This window comes from Schistocerca americana, chromosome 7, assembly GCF_021461395.2.
Source record: "Schistocerca americana isolate TAMUIC-IGC-003095 chromosome 7, iqSchAmer2.1, whole genome shotgun sequence".
Classification (NCBI taxonomy): Eukaryota; Metazoa; Arthropoda; class Insecta; order Orthoptera; family Acrididae; genus Schistocerca; species Schistocerca americana.
In genome coordinates this window covers 348,342,788-348,360,535 of record NC_060125.1, presented here as the reverse complement: position 1 = coordinate 348,360,535, position 17,748 = coordinate 348,342,788, and the positions used below count along the sequence as shown (strand labels likewise).

General features: G+C 50.1%; 1 protein-coding gene across 2 annotated transcripts in view; it reads left to right on the top strand.

Moving 5' to 3' along the window:
* LOC124622283 (tyrosine-protein phosphatase non-receptor type 9) overlaps window positions 1-17,748 on the top strand; it is a 774,832-nt gene that overhangs the window by 85,277 nt on the left and 671,807 nt on the right. The window lies entirely within an intron of this gene.

Sequence of the window (17,748 nt, the reverse complement as noted above, 5' to 3'; positions counted from 1 at the left end):
GTATTACACCACAATCACAGTTCATTTTTTTTGTTTCAAATAGAAAATTGGGAAAATGAATACCCAAGGAAATTTAAAAAAGTAACTCATATTATCGCGAATCCCTAATTAGTGAAGTCTGAGTTAGTGAGGGCGGAGTCTGTTAGGACAGAGGAGGAGACGCGGTGTGGAGCAGCCATTGTACCGTGATGCGCATAATGTTTCCGCAATACAATTACTGTCGGCTGGCGGCAGTGGCGCCTGTGGGTTGGCAGCCCTGCTCGGCTCCCCCGGCACGCCACGCCAGGCGTATGCTCTTTATTGACACTCTGGCGGTGCCCGATAGCACGGCGAGAGTCGGGCAGCCGTAACGAAGGGGCGAAGCGCTGTCGCGAACTTGGCCGTCGCTCGCTCCTCCTGCAGGTGACTCCGACGGTGGTCCGGCCTCAGGACCTCGCTGTCACTGCTCGCTACGCCTCGCCGGCTGGCAGCTCGCCACTCTGCCAAGCTTGCTGCCAACACGCAGCCGTACGGCGGCGAGGCTTCCAGTTCCCGTCATACTTTTCTGATTTTTGACGCTCGCTACTAGGTACTTCACTTTTGAGTGTTTGACAAATCGTAGTAAAAATTGTCGACGTTGGTATTGCATCTCCGATTGATTCCAAGAGGCCAGACGGGGTGGCCGAGCGGTTCTAGGCGCTACAGTCTGGGTCCGCGCGACCGCTACGGTCGCAGGTTCGAATTCTACCTCGGGCATGGATGTGTGTGATGTCCTTAGGTTAGCTAGATTTAAATAGTTCTAAGTTCTAGGGGACTGATTACCTCAGAAGTTAAGTCGCATAGTGCTCAGAACCATTTTTGTCATCACCGAGGTATTGGGAGGTTCAAAACGAAGACCAGAAAGGGGAAGATTGTCATTATGGTTTTACTTTGCAATTCAGCTTACAGCGTTTGTTATTATATTATTGTTGTGGTTTTATTGGTTTGGCCTACTGAGGACCACATGAAATAACGTGTGTCTTCTTTCTTTTCTCCATTCTCTCCTTCCGTAATTTTTCATTCGATCCCTGTGATTTCTCTTCTTCCTTCTGTCCATATTCCAGCTGCCCCTTTCTTTGTTTCCTTCTGGAAACTCTTGAAACTTTATGCTTTTGCACTGAACTTCTTTCTCCTATTTCTTCCTCCGTTATTTACATTTCCCCCGGTCTGCTTTAACTTCTTAGATCCACATAATTGATGTTTTTCTCACATCTAAATCTACATACATACTCCGCAATCCACCATACGCTGCGTGGCGGAGGGTACCTCGTACCACAACTAGCATCTTCTCTCCCTGTTCCACTCCCAAACAGAACGAGGGAGAAATGACTGTCTATATGACTCTGTACGAGCCCTAATCTCTCTTATCTTACCTTTGGAGTCTTTCCGCGAAATATAAGTTGGCAGCTGTAAAATTGTACCGCAGTCAGCCTCAAATGCTGGTTCTATAAATTTCCTCAGTAGCGATTCACGAAAAGAACGCCTCCTTTCCTCTAGAGACTCCCACCCGAGTTCCTGAAGCATTTCCGTAACACTCGCATGATGATCAAACCTACCAGTAACAAATCTAGCAGCCCGCCTCTGAATTGCTTCTATGTCCTCCCTCAATCCGACCTGATAGGGATCCCAAACGCTCGAGCAGTACTCAAGAATAGGTCGTATTAGTGTTTTATAAGCGGTCTCCTTTACAGATAAACCACATCTTCCCAAAATTCTACCAATGAACCGAAGACGACTATCCACCTTCCCCACAACTGTCATTACGTGCTTCTCCCACTTCATATCGCTCTGCAATGTTACGCCCAAATATTTAATCGACGTGACTGTGTCAAGCGCTACACTACTAATGGAGTATTCAAACATTACAGAATTCTTTTTTCCTATTCATCTGCAGTAATTTACATTTATCTGTATTAAGAGTTGGCTGCCATTCTTTACACCAATCACAAATCCTGTTCAAGTCATCTTGTATCCTCCTACAGTCACTCAACGACGACACCTTCCCGTACACCACAGCATCATCAGCAAACAGCCGCACATTGCTATCCACCCTATCCGAAAGATCATTTATGTAGATAGAAAACAACAGCGGACCTACCACACTTCCCTGGGGCACTCCAGATGATACCCTCACCTCCGATGAACACTCACCATCGAGGACAACGTACTGTGTTCTATTACTTAAGAAGTCTTCGAGCCACTCACGTACTTGGGAACCAATCCCATATGCTCGTACCTTAGTTCGGAGTCTGCAGTGGGGCACCGAGTCAAACGCTTTCCGGAAGTCAAGGAATATGGCATCCGTCTGATACCCTTCATCCATGGTTCGCAAGATATCATGTTTTTGGCTTTCTTTCAGGGAGCCGAAAATTATTTTTGTTATTTTATCTAGTGTTTTTTGGTGTCCATAGAATACGAAACTTCTCTTCCTCATTGCGTCTAACATTAGTTCCAATCTATCAAAACCTTTTTTTTATCACTTCTTAATTTCCAGATACCATTGTCATATTTTGGTTCCAAGATTTTCCCGATTATTTTCCTTTCCTTCTAACCTATTTCACCTAATTGTTTAGCATTTTTAACGAAAGCCATTTTGAATCATGTAGGCATTCTGATCTAATGGCGGTGTTGTAGAGCCGGAGTTTCGCATTTGTAGAAATAGTTTACTTATTATGCAGGTTTTGTGTTAATTGAAAAGTCACTTCCATTTTCCTTGGCCTTGTTGAGTTAGATTTTTTGTCCAAGGCATTTGTATTAGTCCTCTTAGATATTTAAAGTTTGTAGCCTTTTTGATTCTTCTATAATCAATTTCCACCTATTGCGGCGCCTCCTTCCCATCTGCCATATGCTCTGTTCACAAGACATACATAGGGCCGCTTTTGAAGCTACCTCTTGTACATTTATCTGCATTGTTGCATCTTCTATAAATTCAGCTAAGAAGCCAAGATCTCATGCAAAAGCCAAACAGTCAGTTCTCAGCTTATAGACTTGCATGTCTGGATCAACACACATCAATGACGATTGACAGTCGCCAAAGTTAATTCAAATCAAATACGCTAAATGCGGAGATCTTGGCATCAGCTGTGTTAGACATAGATGTACTATCGGTTAGTGGCATACACACGTCATCCAGACATGCAAGTAAATATTACGTGCCGATGCGAACAAAACACGATAATATCATGCGTGTCGATTCGTTGTAGCCTCGTTCCCACGGTGTGGAAATACAGAGTAAAACTGCAAGCCTTAAGTGATGGATATACGGGGCTATGGTATAGGGATGTAGAAAGTGTGACATGTGCAAGTTTGGGTCAGTCCGAGAGCTATGCTCGGACAGCCGAAGTGGTCAAGACGACCACTAGCGATAAGCGGGAAATCCGGGTTCAGGATGTACTAACACATAGTACATCTCTATCACAGCTGATGCCAAGAGATTCGGATTTAGTTACTTTATTTCTTTAATTATCAGATTATCACCTTTTCTCTCAATTATGATTTTTTAAAATACGTTCCTATTCTGTTATTTTCCTCCATTTCCTGATTATTTTTTCTATTAGACAATTGAACAGCAGTGAGGGCAGTCCTTGTCTCACACCAGTTGTGGTCTCAAAAGCCTTAGAGGTTTCAACTAAAAATTTAATTTTGCATTTTGCATTTGTTAGTATATCTTTTATGACTGCCAGTTGCAGACTCTTGTAAGGTATTGAATAACGTTTCCTTGCCAATCGAACCATAGGCTTTCTTGAAATCAAAAATACAATTTACAAACAACTTTTTGGCAGTTTAAAATAAATTTACAATGTTCGCAATCGATTTTAAACAGTTCATAATAAATTTTCAGAGTGACATCGTCAGCGTAATGCTCTTTTGTACTCCAGGCAGCAGCATGTGTTACGTTGCTTGCTTGTCTTGGAGGCCTCTGTGTTCCATTGCGTGACGAACGGGTCCATGGACAACATACAAATTCATTAATTTATCCATGTTAGCCATGGTTCTTTGATTTCCGTGGATGTGGCTTTAATTACTTCAAGAACTAGAATGACCACTTGTATTATGTTACCTACTGAAGGACACGTTTAAGGCTTTCAGCCATCTTCAGCATTTATATCATAATCAGTATAACGTTTTGTTGACTGCATTTTAAATGCTGCAAGTATTCTATTCTGTATTTCTTCAAGAAATAGCAGTTTATTATTTCGTGTGTCCTTCGCTCCTCTGTACACTTTGGTCTTCATCCAACTCCAGAAATAAAGATCAGCGGTGACGGTCTTGCCAAATAATGATACCACGAAGAATCCTTTGTATAATATGATTAGAATGCTGTCTCATACATAGTGTGTGTTCAACCACTCTAGAGATAAATTGTATCCCGCCTGGCAACGGAAGGCTCTGTAGCTGTTCAACAACCGAGTTAAAAGTGTAGTTACTCCTGCCCGCCACTTCGTGCTCTGAGTAATTGATTATTTACCTGCCAAAACTTCTTTCAGTATAGTTAACTCTGTACCCACAGGATGGGGTGGAAAACCACCCGACCGCCCTATTTGCCTTAGCGGGCTTGTGCGATGTAGCTCAGGTCTCATCCCGAGCTAGTATCGTTATAACCCGGGGCGCTCACTGTACTTGAGGGATCACCTGTTCCGTGGTACGTACTACCCGGGATGGGATTCCACCCGACCTTGCTGTTAACGTCCTTCCAATCCACCTTTTAGGCCAAGGGTTAAAATTATTTTCACGAAAGTGTCTCGGTTTTTCTTCAACTTTTTGTTCTACGTATGCCTCCGTCGTGGAGGACTTTGAAATGATATATTGTCAGTGCATGTTTTGAGCCAGTCAGTAATAAGTGACCACCTCTTTCTGCTCTCTGAGAAATCTGTCGTAACAAATGGTTACGTAATGAGTATGTGGAATGTCAGTTGGCCGAAAAACTGCACCGTTCATCCAGTTTGTATGAAAGAAGAACGAATGGGCGCATGAGAGAGAGGTATATCTAACATCTGTTGCAGTGTACCATAATATATTTTAGCTCGAACATGACGACTTTCGACAAGAAAGGGAAGCGTCGTCTTCCGTTGAAACACTGTCCTCCATTTTTACGAAAGGTATCTTGAAAATAATCGACTAAGGTGAACATGTAGACATTTTTTCCCTAACCTGCAAAAAGCTACGTTCTCGACTGATAACGAAGATAAAATCGTCTGAAGTACCACTTCAGCTGTGTGACTCTGTCGAAGGAATTTTCTTTGTTCGATAGAAACGAAAGTGGCGGGGGCGTGCCCTGAGAAGGCTTGAAAATACCGCTAAGTGGTATTCAATATGTTTTAAAAGATTTATAAGGCACGATCAGCAGCAAGCTCAGATTGTATGCTGTCTTTGTTCGTGTATACAGGAAACTATCACCAGTCGATGATTGTAAAGAAATGTTTAATGAGGGAAACGCTGTTGTCGCTTGTTCTATTGAACTGCAAGTATAATTAAATATATATAAACACAATCTGATATACATAATAAAAACCGAGCGAGGTGGCGCAGTGGTTAGCACACGGGACTCGCATTCGGGAGGACGACGGTTCAATCCCGTCTCCGGCCATCCTGATTTAGGTTTTCCGTGATTTCCCTAAATCGTTTCAGGCAAATGCCGGGATGGTTCCTTTGAAAGGGCACGGCCGATTTCCTTCCCAATCCTTCCCCAACCCGAGATTGCGCTCCGTCTCTAATGACCTCGTTGTCGACGGGACGTTAAACACTAACCACCACCACCACCACCACCACCACCACCACCACCACCACCACCACATAATAAAAAAATAGGTTAGTGTCTGAATACGTCATCAGTAGCCCGCCCGGCTTCGCCGCTTGGTGTAACGCGCTGCTTCCCGAGCGGGAAGCCGTGGCGGTACCCGGCACGAATCTGCCCGGTGGACTAGTGTCGACAGCCTGTGGATGTTTTTAAGGCGGTTTTCCATCTCATCTGCCTCGGCGAATGCGGGCTGGTACCCCTTACCCCGTCACAGTTACACTATGCCGGCGATTGCTGCGCAAATACTGTCTCCACGTACGCGTACACCGTAATGACTCTACCACGCAAACATTTGGGGTTACACTCGTTTGGTATGAGACGTTTCCGGGGGGTCCCACTGCGTGCCGAACCGCACAATACCCCTGGGTGCGGTGTGGGGAGGCGGTGGGGTGAGTGGATTGCTGTGGCCTGTTGTGATGTTGTGAATCACTGAGGGCTACGGCGGGCACGAAGACTCTCCGTTGTTTCTAGGTTCAAAATGATTCACATGGCTCTGAGCACTATGGGACTTAACATCTGAGGTCATCATTCCCCTAGAACTTAGAACTACTTAAACCTAACTAACCTGAGGAGGTCACACACATCCATGCCCGAGGCAGGATTCGAACCTGCGACCGTATGTTTGTAGGTCCTCAGTTCAATAAACACACACACATACACACACGGCCGGCTGAAGTGGCCGTGCGGTTAAAGGCGCTGCAGTCTGGAACCGCAAGACCGCTACGGATGTTTGTGATGTCCTTAGGTTAGTTAGGTTTAACTAGTTCTAAGTTCTAGGGGACTAATGACCTCAGCAGTTGAGTCCCATAGTGCTCAGAGCCATTTGAACACACACACACACACACACACACACACACACACACACACACACACACCACCACCACCACCACCACCACCACCACACCACACACACACACACACACACACACACACACACACACACACACACACACACACCACCACCACCACGCGCGCGCGCGTCATCAGTGTACACTATTGAAACCTGTCACATTTACATCTACAGTGTGTTTGTCTACAAATGACCACAGTGGTTTAAAGGAAGTCGGGAGAGATAATTTGATGTAAGCACATGTGGCCCATCACGTCGGGAAACTACCATAAATTGGTCAACAAAAACTACACTCCTGGAAATTGAAATAAGAACACCGTGAATTCATTTTCCCAGGATGGGGAAACTTTATTGACACATTCCTGGGGTCAGATACATCACATGATCACACTGACAGAACCACAGGCACATAGACACAGGCAACAGAGCATGCACAATGTCGGCACTAGTACAGTGTATATCCACCTTTCGCAGCAATGCAGGCTGCTATTCTCCCATGGAGACGATCGTAGAGATGCTGGATGTAGTCCTGTGGAACGGCTTGCCATGCCATTTCCACCTGGCGCCTCAGTTGGACCAGCGTTCGTGCTGGCCGTGCAGACCGCGTGAGACGACGCTTCATACAGTCCCAAACATGCTCAATGGGGGACAGATCCGGAGATCTTGCTGGCCAGGGTAGTTGACTTACACCTTCTAGAGCACGTTGGGTGGCACGGGATACATGCAGACGTGCATTGTCCTGTTGGAACAGCAAGTTCCCTTGCCGGTCTAGGAATGGTAGAACGATGGGTTCGATGACGGTTTGGATATACCGTGCACTATTCAGTGTCCCCTCGACGATCACCAGTGGTGTACGGCCAGTGTAGGAGATCGCTCCCCACACCATGATGCCGGGTGTTGGCCCTGTGTGCCTCGGTCGTATGCAGTCCTGATTGTGGCGCTCACCTGCACGGCGCCAAACACGCATACGACCATCATTGGCACCAAGGCAGAAGCGACTCTCATCGCTGAAGACGACACGTCTCCATTCGTCCCTCCATTCACTTCTGTCGCGACACCACTGGAGGCGGGCTGCACGATGTTGGGGCGTGACCGGAAGACGGCCTAACGGTGTGCGGGACCGTAGCCCAGCTTCATGGAGACGGTTGCGAATGGTCCTCGCCGATACCCCAGGAGCAACAGTGTCCCTAATTTGCTGGGAAGTGGCGGTGGGGTCCCCTACGGCACTGCGTAGGATCCTACGGTCTTGGCGTGCATCCGTGCGTCGCTGCGGTCCGGTCCCAGGTCGACGGGCACGTGCACCTTCCGCCGACCACTGGCGACAACATCGATGTACTGTGGAGATCTCACGCCCCATGTGTTGAGCAATTCGGCGGTACGTCCACCCGGCCTCCCGCATGCCCACTATACGCCCTCGCTCAAAGTCCGTCAACTGCACATACGGTTCACGTCCACGCTGTCGCGGCATGCTACCAGTGTTAAAGACTGCGATGGAGCTCCGTATGCCACGGCAAACTGGCTGACACTGACGGCGGCGGTGCACAAATGCTGCGCAGCTAGCGCCATTCGACGGCCAACACCGTGGTTCCTGGTGCGTCCGCTGTGCCGTGCGTGTGATAATTGCTTGTACAGCCCTCTCGCAGTGTCCGGAGCAAGTATGGTGGGTCTGACACACCGGTGTCAATGTGTTCTTTTTTCCATTTCCAGGAGTGTATTTACCCTACAACGCATCGCGGTGTGCGAGATTTTCAGTATTTTCTCGGTTTTTACGCGCGTATTATTATTCCTAGAGAAAAAATGGGCTATACGTCTTCTGCACACTCATCCCCACCCCTGTGATAGGTAGGTGGTTCTTACCCTTTCATCGATTCTTTCTAGACAGTAAGCGATACGTGTACGAAGTCTGGTTGAAACCGGTCCAGTGGGTTAGGTTGAGATGGGGATCGTACATAGATACATACTTACTTACGTAACTCCGTTTTTATATTATGTATATATTAGTAAAATAGCAGAGCGGAGATTGAACCCAGCCCCCAGTAAAGGTCCCCAAATATATCCGCGGAGCATTATGTGGCATAATTTGCGTCGCGTGCACGCACATCGCCAAGTGTTCCGGCCGTGGGGGTCAGCATTGACTTCGCGCATCGCCACGGAAGCTCCGAGGCACGGAGGAAAGGAACGTTTCAAGTTGAGATCAGTTGACTTTTATATATTTGATATTTAGTTTTATGAGGTGCTATGCACTCAGGTGTCTGACAACAGACTGTAGCCTGTTGTATATGGCTGGCACATAACCTTTTCGCTGTGTATTCATGCTGCCGTCTGAGTACAGCGCTAGAGTGTGCCTGCAAATATTTCATGCATTTCTTCTATATGTAAGTTACCGAATAATGATTAAGTCTAAAGTAAGTCTGTGATTACCAGAGTGCTAATAAACTATTATAAAGGATTAGATCTTATATTTGATCGTAATGATGTACATGTTGAGTTTGGAACTCAGCGTTGCATTCAAAATTCGACATAAAAAATAAACAACTAAGTAAATAAATAAATGAATAAAATTGATTCCCAGCACGAGAAAATGGTTCAAATGGGTCTGAGCACTATGGGACTTAACATCTGAGGTCATCAGTCTCCTAGACTTAGAACTACTTAAACCTAACTAAGCTAAGGACATCACACACATCCATGCCCGAGGCAGGATTCGAACCTGCGTCCTTAGCAGCAGCGCAGTTCCGGACTGAAGCACCTAGAACCGCTCGGCCAAAGCCGCCTGCAGCACGAGAAAAACTAAGCAGGATACTCAAAACTACACGGTCAAATCACATAAAAGTAACCACCCCCTGTGGTCGACGTCAACGTTCAATAACCGCTCACAGAATACCGGTGGCAACACTAGCAGTGGAGTTTGTATAAAGCGTATCGGAAATACGTGGCAAACAGTGCACTCGTTGTAATGCGGAAACGGAGCGATTTAGCTGACGTCCAAAAGAGCATGATCATTGGCATTCGACCTACGGGTGGAAGCGTTGCCGAAACGGCTGTTTGTAAACTGTTCGTGTGCCGCCGTCTTTAAAGTATCCCGTACGTGGCAAAGAGGCGTTATCCAAAACTGGCACTGAGGTAACTATAGTGCACCATGGGTCATAGGTGACATGGGTGAACGATGGCTGCGGAGCTGCTTACGGACGAATAGCCATGCAACTCTTGGGCAACTGACCACCCAGATGAACCAAGAGCTTACCAACAGCGTCTCATCAACGACCGTTCAGCGAACGTTGGTGCGTATGGGCGTCAGCAGCAGGCGCCTTGCCTTGTTAATAATAAGTCCATGCCCCCCTGCGGGTTCGGGGGTTAGAATAGGCCCGCGGTATTCCTGCCTGTCGTAAGAGGCGACTAAAAGGAGTCTCAAACGTTTCGGCCTTATGTGATGGTCCCCTCTCGGGTTTGACCTCCATCTATCTAAATTATTCCGAAGAGCGAGCCAATTGGGGAAGGGCACCTTACATGGTGCACTGTATCCTTCGTGCAATTAGACCTATAGCCGTCTTTCTCGTCGTTGCCATGGTGTCCCGCTCGTTTTCGATCTCTTGGGCGAATACCACGCTGCCCTCTGCAGTGTTTCTTTTAACTGTGACGACGACCTTGGCCATTTTTGCACCTAAGATCCAGCACGGTAGCCAGTCCGTTGTGGTGGGGTCGCCATGTACCCTCTTGGTTGTAGCCCCCTGACAACACAGGGATCGCTCTACTGATGCCTGCGCCGTTCACTCCCCACGTATGCCAAGGAGTAGATGCCCATCCCCGTGGGGCATCAGGACTCCCGGCAATGGCCATCCTGCCAGGTGGCCTTTGCTGTGGCTGGGTGGCGCCCGTGGGGAGGGCCCTTGGTCGGAGTAGGTGGCATCAGGGCGGATGACCCGCAATGAAGCGTGGTACATCATCTCTCGCTGGTGGGCCTCCACCAGCAGTCTCTAAGCGATCGAGGTCTAACCTCAACGTGAAGAAATTGGATCAGAGATCGTTTCCCTCCCTAGCTACTCCATGGGAGGAACGACTTGCTAAAGAAGGCAGTGGAGAATATTCACCCCGGTACCTCGTGTGTACGCGGGTTGATGGAGAATCTTTCATGTCGACCAAGCCCCAGTTTTTTGTGGAGCATTTAGAGGACAAGTTCGGGGAGGTGGAGGGCCTGTCCAAGATGCGCTCGGGTTCTGTGCTCATCAAAACGGCATCCTCTGCCCAGTCACGGAGGTTGCTCAATTGTGACAAGTTGGGGGATGTTTCAGTTACCATCACGCCGCATAAGAGTCTCAACATGGTCCAGGGTATTATATTCCACAGGGATCTTCTTCTGCAGTCCGACGATGAATTACGCGCCAACCTCGAACGACGAGGTGTTCACTTCGTCCGGCGCGTCCATCGGGGTCCGAGGGATAATCAGGTAGCCACCGGTGCCTTCATCTTGGCCTTTGAGGGTGATGTCTTACCCGAAAAGGTTAAGGTGATGGTTTACCGTTGTGATGTGAAACCATATATCCCTCCTCCGATGCGGTGTTTTAAATGCTGGAAGTTCGGGCACATGTCATCTCGCTGTACTTCCAGCATCACGTGTCGGGATTGCGGACGTCCTTCGCATCCTGATACTCCATGTGCTCCGCCTCCCATTTGTGTTAACTGTGGAGAACACCATTCCCCCTGCTCACCGGACTGTCGGATCTTCCAGAAGGAAAGGAAGATAATGGAATATAAGACCCTGGACCGCCTGACCTACACTGAGGCAAGGCGGAAATATGAGCGGCTACATCCCGTGCCCATGATATCCACCTATGCCGCTGCTGCACAAGCAGTCCGATCCTCTCCCGTGTCGTCACGTACTGCTGCCTCTCAGCCATGTCTCAATGCACCGGCCCCCTTGGTTGTTGGGGGCACTTCGCCCACTGTTGCTCCACCTACTCCAGGAGCAACACCACCCCAACCATCCGGGACATTCGTCCCCCCTTCCCAGCCGGAGAAGCGTAGGGCTTCTTCGGCCACTCCAGCCAGGAAGGGGTCCCTTGGGGCCCTCCCTTCCCAGGCTTTGCCCAGTGTCAAAGCGGATACCCGCAACGTTTTGAAACAACAACCGGTCGCTGGTCATAGGGCTTCACGGTCGTCGTCCGTCCCTGAGACTGACCCAGTGGGGCCCTCCCAGCCAGACCCTCCCAAGGCAAAGCGTGCGAAGCCGTTGAAGAAAAAGGCTCCCAAGCAACCTGACATTGCGGTGGCACCTGTCCCACCGCCACCCTCAAACTCTGCGTCTGAGGACGAGGTGGAGATCCTGGCGTCCGCTGAGGACCTCGATCTCGCCAGTCCCTCCGGCGCCATGGAAAGCACTGGCGCAGGTGCTCACTTGGAGGCAGCAGGTGACCCAGCGGCGTAATCTGCCTTCCCAGTCCCGTCACGCCTTTCCCAGCCATGGACAACACCATCCTCCAGTGGAACTGCAGCGGTTTCTTCCACCATCTAGCTGAGCTCCGCCAACTTATCAGCTTTCACCCTTTCTTCTGCATTGCTCTCCAGGAAACTTGGTTTCCAGCAATGCGAACCCCCGCCCTCCGTGGCTATCGGGGTTATTACAAGAACCGAGCAGCTTATGAAAGGGTGTCTGGTGGCGTCTGCATATATGTTCATCACACTCTGCACAGCGAGTCTGTCCCTCTCCAGACGGCTTTAGAGGCTGTCGCTGTCCGCGTGTGGACGCCACAGGCTGTTACCGTCTGCAGTCTTTACATTCCACCGGATGGTGATGTCTCGCAGCACGTCCTGGCTGCACTGGTCGCCCAATTGCCGCCACCTTTCTTGCTATTGGGCGACTTCAACGCCCATAACCCTCTATGGGGTGGGTCCGTGGCAACAGGTCGAGGCGCCATCGTTGAGCATTTATTGTCGCAGCTCGATCTCTCGCTGTTAAATGATGGTGCCTTCACACACTTCAGTGTGGCGCATGGCACCTACTCCGCCATTGACCTTTCAATCTGTAGCCATAGCCTCTTACCATCTGTCCAATGGAGTGTGCATGACGACCTGTGTGGTAGTGACCACTTTCCGATCTTTTTGTCACTACCACAGCGCCACTGTTCTGGGCGCCCTAGCAGATGGGCTCTGAATAAGGCTGACTGGGACTTGTTCTCCTCCACTGCCGCTTTTGAGCCTCTCTCTACCGATGACATTGATGCGGTGGTTCAATCGGTCACCACCGGCATCGTTACTGCCGCCGAATCTGCCATTCCCCATTCCTGTGGGTCCCCTCGGCGGAAGGCTGTGCCTTGGTGGTCGCCTGAGATCGCTGAAGCGATTAAAGATCGCCGGCGGGCGCTCCAGCGTCACAAGCGACATCCCTCCTTAGCGCACCTTATCGCCTTCAAACGGCTGCGTGCGCGGGCCCGCCTCCTTATCCGCCAAGGCAAGAAGGAGTGCTGGGAGCGGTATGTGTCCACCATTGGCCTCCATGTTACTCCCTCGCAGGTCTGGGCCAAGATTCGACGCGTCTACGGCTATCGGACCCCTGCCAGCGTCCCTGCGCTCTCACTGAATGGAGCCGTTTGTACCGACTCCGACGTCATTGCAAATCGCTTAGCAGAGCATTTTGCTACGAGTTCCGCTTCTGCGAATTACCCCCAGGCCTTCCGCTCCATTAAAGAGCGGCTGGAACGTCGGAGCCTTTCGTTTCGCAGCAACCACCCGGAATCTTACAATGCTCCATTCAGTGAGTGGGAATTTCGCAGTGCCCTAGCTGCTTGCCCTGATACCGCTCCTGGGCCAGATGGCATCCACTGTCAGATGCTGAAACACCTTTCAGTGGACTGCCAGCGGCGCCTTCTCGATCTTTACAACCGTCTTTGGGTCGAGGGGGAGTTTCCGTCGCAATGGCGGGAAGGCATTGTCATCCCCGTTTTGAAGCCTGGAAAGAACCCTCTGGAGGTGGACAGCTACCGTCCCATTAGCCTCACCAACGTTCTTTGCAAGTTGCTTGAACGGATGGTGAGCCGGCGCTTGAATTGGGTACTGGAGTCTAGGGGCCTTCTGGCTCCATCTCAGGGTGGGTTCCGTAAAGGCCGCTCCGCCGCCGACAATCTGGTGAGCCTGGAGTCGGCCATCCGTACTGCCTTTTCCCGCCGTCAGCACCTGGTCGCTGTCTTTTTCGACATGCGGAAGGCGTACGATACGACGTGGCGTCATCACATTCTTTCTACGCTCCATGGATGGGGTCTTCGGGGTCCTCTGCCGATTTTTATCCGCAATTTTCTGTCGTGTCGTACCTTCCGCGTGCAAGTCGCGGCCTCGTATAGTTCCTCCCACGTCCAGGAGAACGGTGTGCCACAGGGTTCCGTTTTAAGTGTCTGTCTGTTTTTAATAGCCATTAACGGTCTTGCTGCGGCCGTGGGAAACTCTGTCTCCGCTTCCCTGTATGCTGACGACTTCTGCCTTTATTACAGCTCTCCCAGCCTTGCAGCTGTTGAACGTCAGCTACAGGGCGCTATCCGTAAGGCGCAGTCTTGGGCTGTAGCCCATGGGTTTCAGTTTTCGGCAGCCAAGACCCGCGTTATGCATTTCTGCCGGCGCCGAACAGTCCATCCTGAGCCGCGGCTTTATCTTGCCGACGAACTCCTTGCTGTGGTGGAGACCCACAGGTTTTTGGGGGTGGTTTTTGATGCCCGGTTGACTTGGCTGCCTCATATCCGGCAGCTGAAACAGACGTGTTGGCGGCATCTAAACGCTCTGAGATGCTTGAGCCACACCCGCTGGGGCGCCGACCGCTTTACCCTGTTGCGGCTCTACCAGGCGTTAATCCAGTCCCGTCTGGATTATGGGAGCCTGGCTTATGGCTCAGCATCCCCATCTGCGTTACAGGTGCTGGACCCAATTCTCCACAGCGGGATACGCCTTGCCACTGGTGCTTTCCGCACCAGCCCCGTGGACAGCGTACTAGTGGAGGCAGGTGTACCTCCCCTGCGGTTCCGACGCCAACGTTTGCTGGCCGCTTATGCTGCCCATGTTCTAAGCTCGCCCGGGCATCCAAATTATCGTCTCCTGTTCCCGCGGTCGGTCGTCCATCTGCCAGATCGTCGGCCCCGGTCTGGTTGTACAATAGCGGTCCGCGTCAAAGAGCTTCTCTCTGGGCTTCAGGTTTTTACTGTTCCACCTACTTTCCGGGCTACTTTGCATACACCCCCATGGTGTGTTCGTCGCCCTTGCCTTCGGCTGGACCTGGCACAGGGCCCGAAGGACTCAGTCCCTCCAGAGGCCTTCCGCCGCCGCTTTTATTCTATCCTGGCCACGTATCAGGGCTCTGGTATTGTCTACACTGACGGTTCGATGGTTGCTGGTCGTGTCGGGTATGCGCTCACTCTAGGGGACCGTTCCGAACAACGTTCCTTGCAGGATGGCTGCAGCGTTTACACTGCTGAATTGGTCGCCATCTTTCGTGCCCTAGAGTATATCCGCTCCTGCTCAGGTGAGTCCTTCGTTATCTGTAGCGATTCCCTGAGCGGTTTACGAGCTCTCGACCAGTGTTTCCCTCGTTCTCGTTTGGTGATGGCTATCCACGAGTCTCTGCATACTCTCGCCTGTTGCGGCCGCTCTGTGGTCTTTGTGTGGACCCCCGGTCATGTCGGTATCCCGGGTAACGAACATGTTGACCGCCTGGCGAAAGAGGCCACCAGCAAGCCATCTCTGGACCTTGGCCTCCCAGAGACTGATTTGCGGGCAGTCTTCCGCCGCAAAATCTTGGCGCTATGGGACGAGGAATGGCGCGAACTGCCATTGTCCAATAAACTCCGTGCTGTCAAGGAGACGACGGCTGTGTGGCGGTCATCCCTGCGAGCCACTCGCAGGGAATCGGTAGTTCTTTGCCGGCTCCGCATTGGCCACTCCCGGCTGACACACAGTTATTTACTGCGCCGGGAGGACCCTCCTGTATGTCGCTGCGGGGCGGCTTTGACAGTGGCCCACATTCTGTTGGCCTGCCCCCTTTTAGCTGTGGTCAGGCAGACATTTGCGCTGCCTGATACGCTCCCTGCCCTTTTAACAGACGACTCCACTATGGCTGACTTAGTTTTACGTTTTATTCGGGCAGGGGGATTTTATCATTTAATCTGAGTGTTTCTGTTTTATTTTTGTTTTGTGTCGACTCTGGCCTTTGGCCTATGATTTTACACTGATTTTTTAATGTGTTTCTAAGTGGTTGGCTTTTCCTTTTTTATTTGTATGGTCGGCCAACCACCGTTTATCTCTATGTGGTTTTCGTTCGTTTCGTTTTGTCTTGTCTTTGTCTCAGTCTCTCCTGTTCTGTATCGTCTGTGATCTCTTCTGTTCCTCGTTTTTGTTCTCTGTGGGTGTTCTATGTCTTTGGAAAAAGGGACCGATGACCATGGCAGTCTGGTCCCTTTAATCCCCCAAACCAACCAATAAGTCCATGCTGACTGCTGTTCCTCGGCGACGGAGGTTTGGAATTTGCACGCCTGTACCTCAACTGGACGTCCATCGAATGGCTACAGGTGGCCTTTTCAGATGAATTACGTTTTATGCTCCATCAGACAGATGGTCGTTGGCGTGTAAGGCGTGAAACTTCTGAAGGCAAAGACCCTGCAGCAATCGTCGAAAGGATTCGGGCCGGGGGAGGGAGCGTTATGATCTGGGGAATGTTTTCGTGCCATTCTCTGGGTGATCTCGTCGTTCTGGAAGGCACAATGGATCAGCACAAGTATGCATCTATCCTTGGGGACCATGTTCACCCTACATGCAGTTTGTTATTCCGGGACACGGTGGAATGTACCAGCAAGACAGTAGGACGTGTCACACAGCTCTCAGTGTCGTTCGACGAGCGCCAGGATGAGTTTACCGTACTCCCCTGGTCATCAAACTCTCCGAATTTAAACCCAATCTGTGGAACCACCTCGATCGGGCACCGAGCGAGGTGGCGCAGTGGTTAGCACACTGGACTCGCATTCGGGAGGACGACGGTTCAATCCCGCGTCCGGCCTTCCTGATTTAGGTTTTCCGTGATTCCCCTAAATCCCTCCAGGCAAATGCCGGGATGGTTCCTTTGAAAGGGCACGGCCGACTTCCTTCCCCGTCCTCCCCTAATCCAATGAGACCGATGACCTCGCTGTCTAGTCTCCCAAAACAACCCAACCTCGATGGGGCTGTTCACGCCATGGATCCTCAGCCGAGAAACGTAGCGCAGCTGGCCAGGAGTGGACATGGCTCCACATCCCTGTTGGTTGCTTCCAGAACCTCACTGACTCTCTTCCTACACTGTCCGCGCTGCAAAAACTGGTTATTCAGGCTTTTGACAGGTTTTTCGCCTCAATGTGATTGGACAGTGTATTTGCTGATACTTCCGCTACCATCGTATTGGAATTCCGTTTGGGAAAAGGCGTTTGGCTCCCAGAACTGTGTAAGGCTTTTCAATTGAATACTTCGGTTACTTGTTGTGATTTTCGGTGCATCTTCTCATTTGGGCTAACGATGCAGAGTGGGTCTTCTGCAGACCTTCCCGCTGCATAAAAATCCGATGCGGTCACCGACACTCGAATCCGCAGCTCTTTGCCAGTACCTCTTAGGCATGCTAATCACTAGATGTCGAAGGTGACTAACTAACAAACTTTCATTAATAGACTAGAAGAAGCCCTTTCCACGTGGTTTGTAGGTGTGCCACGCAGATAGTGACATCTGCGGGAAAATCGTGATTGATGTGACGTGCAGCACGGGACAGTCTGTGGTATCACGTCTGGACTCGTGTCCTGTATATTGACGGACTGGTGAACACGGCATTAATGTCTTCTGCCTGAGTTAGGGATTTTGAAAATTTGGGGGTTTTGATTAATGCCTTTTGTTATGGTTCTAAAGTATGTGTGTTGAATGTTGTGAACCCTGAACTGGCGGGTGAGAGTGTTTTTGGGATGTTTGTAATTGACCTGGAATGGCTGTGTACCTAAGGATGAAATGAGCTGATGAGTTGCGTTTTCTGAATTTGTGATTGGGTTAGTTGTATGACTGTAGAGATGGCGAGTTTTTTTGTTCCTGTGAATGAGTGTAT